This window comes from Mandrillus leucophaeus, unplaced genomic scaffold (genome assembly GCF_000951045.1).
Source record: "Mandrillus leucophaeus isolate KB7577 unplaced genomic scaffold, Mleu.le_1.0 Scaffold287, whole genome shotgun sequence".
Taxonomy (NCBI): domain Eukaryota; kingdom Metazoa; phylum Chordata; class Mammalia; order Primates; family Cercopithecidae; genus Mandrillus; species Mandrillus leucophaeus.
The window spans coordinates 2948907-2952047 of NW_012102998.1; positions in this window are offsets into that span (position 1 = coordinate 2948907).

The following is a 3141-nucleotide window of genomic DNA, read 5'->3' on the forward strand; positions in this document are numbered from 1 at the left end:
TATATATATTAGTCCTGGAGCTTTAACATGAGCTGTGAGAGGTATGCACTATGCATCAGGGATGCATCTGTAAACACTGTGTTGCTCACACACATTGTCACCCTTTGTTACTTTTCTAAGTAACATACAAAATACGGCTCCTTTGATGAAGCCTGAACTGTACGCCTTGTGCTTATGCACGCCCCCCAGCAGAGGGCAGTGTGCATCCCTCTCACAGCCCTTGCTAAAGCTCAGGGACAAATTCTACATTGAATTCCCCCGAGTGATAGAGATAATACATATTTCTTGCAGGGCATTTATTATTGTATAAAGGAAACACAGTGTGTTGTTAAATCTTATTTTGTTTATTTTCCAAGAAAAAAGTACGACCTTCCCAGGTCTTCTAAAATGAAGTTTGGCACTTCTAAGTCATGTCTGTGACTCAGTGCTGAGCTTTCAGTGAGCTCTGTCCCCAGGCTTGTATCCGTACATCACCAGCCTATACATCCGGGGCCATTATGGTCCTGTGCACAACCAAAGCATTGTGCGATTTGACCCTTTTTCTATCTACATGGGGAAAGGAAGACTACAGCATGGAAGAAACACACAAGCTCTCGTGTAGTGACATCGTCTTGGCTTTGCTGCCTATCGAGGCTCAATTCCTAATAGGGACTTACTGGCTGTGTGGCCTTGGGAAAGCCACTTAATATTCCTGAATTTCAATTTCCTTATTGGTTAAATTTGAGATAAAATCACATACTTCCCTGGGTTTGAAAGAATTGAGATGATATATTTGTGTAAATTTTCCTAGCACAAACCAATTGATAAAAAGATATTTCCTTCGTTCTCATCCTTGCTGAAGACATTCATCCTTTCCTGTGGTTCACTGCCTGCTTCTCATCATCAGATTAACTGAAATGTGATCAACATTTTTGGGCACCTTCAATACAGGAGCGTATATGTGCCGAGGTCCGAAGTCTCTCAGCCCTCCAGCAGCCACTGGAGAATCTCACTTGGATTTCACACAGGTACCCCTGCCAGGTTTGGAATGGTAGCAGTCACCATTTCATGAGACACCCTTAGGCATCTTGTACATATTGTAAGACGAAACAATTCTGCAAGGAAGAAATTGTGATCCACATTTTACGGATGGAATCATGGCTCAGGGACATAAGGGAGAGAACCAAGGCCACAGATCTATTACACAACACATCTGGGGTTTGAACTCAACTCTGTTGTCTTCCAAAATGTATGTTTCTGCTAGACCACATTGATGCCCAGTCTAAAGCCAGACTGAAAATCTTTCTCCCTCAAACCTACTTCTTTTTCATCTATTTCCTGTGTCAGAAAATGGAATCCTGCTTTGCCTAGTCACACAAAAAGGAAATTTAGATAATCTTTGGAATGGCCTTTTTCTTATCTCCCATCTCCAATCATTAAGGGTTCCTTACTCATATTCTTTGTATTTTAAACATTTGCTCTCCGTTGTCATCTCAGATGCATAACTACTACCCTAGGACAGTAAGAGTCTCGTTATCTTAAATGTGGAGTGCAAAAATCGATCCTTTCTCTGAGTCTGGTGAGATATCTTAATGCCTCTAGAATGATCTTTCTAAAACCCAGATTCATATTTGATTATACCACCCTTTTCTTTTTCTTTTTCTTTTTTTAGACAGAGTTTCTCTCGTTGCCCAGGCTGGAGTGCAATGGCACGATCTCAGCTCACCACAGCCTCCACCTCCTAAGTTCAAGTGATTCTCCTGCCTCAGCTTCCCGAGTAGATGGAATTACAGGCATCCACCATCATGCCCAGCTAATTTTTTGTATTTTAGTAGAGATGGGGTTTCTCCATGTTGGTCAGGCTGATCTCGAACCCCCGACCTCGGGTGATTCCCCCCGCCTCAGCCTCCCAAAGTGCTGAGATTATAGGCATGAGCCACCGTGCCCGGCCTATATCACCCTTTTCTATATAGCCATAGTTCCTCATGCCTATCTAAACCTCAGCTTCTGACCTTCTCTTTGTACAATTTTTTGCAACCTCATGTACCATATTCCATTTTCTACCATGTGCCTTTGATGATACTGTTTTCTGTGCCTGGAATGGATACTTCCCTCGTTCCCTTGTCGAATATCATCATCTACTCAAGATTTGCGCAAGCCCTCCATCTTCTGTGGACACTTTGTTAATCTCCGAGTAGAACTAGCCACTTCTTCACGCCGCTCCACTGCACTGTGAAGGCCTGAATCACAGCGCCAAGACAGTTGCTGTTGGTTGTTAAATGTCCCCCCTCCTGGCATGCTGCACCTTCTTTGAAGTCAAGGATGGGAATTTTGTTTGTCTTTGATATCTAACAAGCAGTACAACGCTAACAATTAGTACAGACACTCAGTGAGTGTTTATTGAAAGAATAAATAAATGAGTGAGTGAAGAACATACTGTTTTGTGCTGGGATGAGGTAGGTGAGGAGCCAAAGGCTTCATGAAAGGTTTATAACATAACAAGGATAAGACACGTTCCCTGGCACAGACAACCTGTTTAGGCAAGTGAGCAATGTCAAGTTAATTGATGAGTTAACTCTTATCTTCTTTTATTTTCTTCACTATTATTCTACGGAAATGAGAGAGTCTACTTCCTTGAATAGATCAAATTACTTTGATTCTGTCTTCATGGCTGGGAAAACTGTAAATGGCCAGAGAGAGAACCAAATGTTCGTACAAATTCTTTTGGAGATGTATTATCCCACCTTCACCGAAGACTTTGAGGATATCACTGTGAATATTTCCCTCACAAAAGCCCTGCCTAGGAAAGCCAGCTTGGAAGATCGAGGTGCATATTTATTTGTTCCTATAAAGAACACTCATTTTACTACTTCGACAAAAAAGGAAAATAAAAAAGAATACCGGGGGCTCTGTCAAATGGCTAAGAAAACTGCTGGTTTCATGATGACTGCTTTCAGATGAATGTTAAAGGAACCGATTGCCAGGACGTAACACAAATCAGTAGTTCCATTAAGGTCCCAGGGACTCGGTTCCCTTTTTCTTCTTTCTGCACCATCCTTGGCCTTTGGCTTTTTGTTTCCATCGTTCTTAAGGTGGCTGCCCCGTCTCCAGGCAACACGTCTGCATTCCAGACAGGAAGAAGAGGTGAGAGCAAAGGAAACA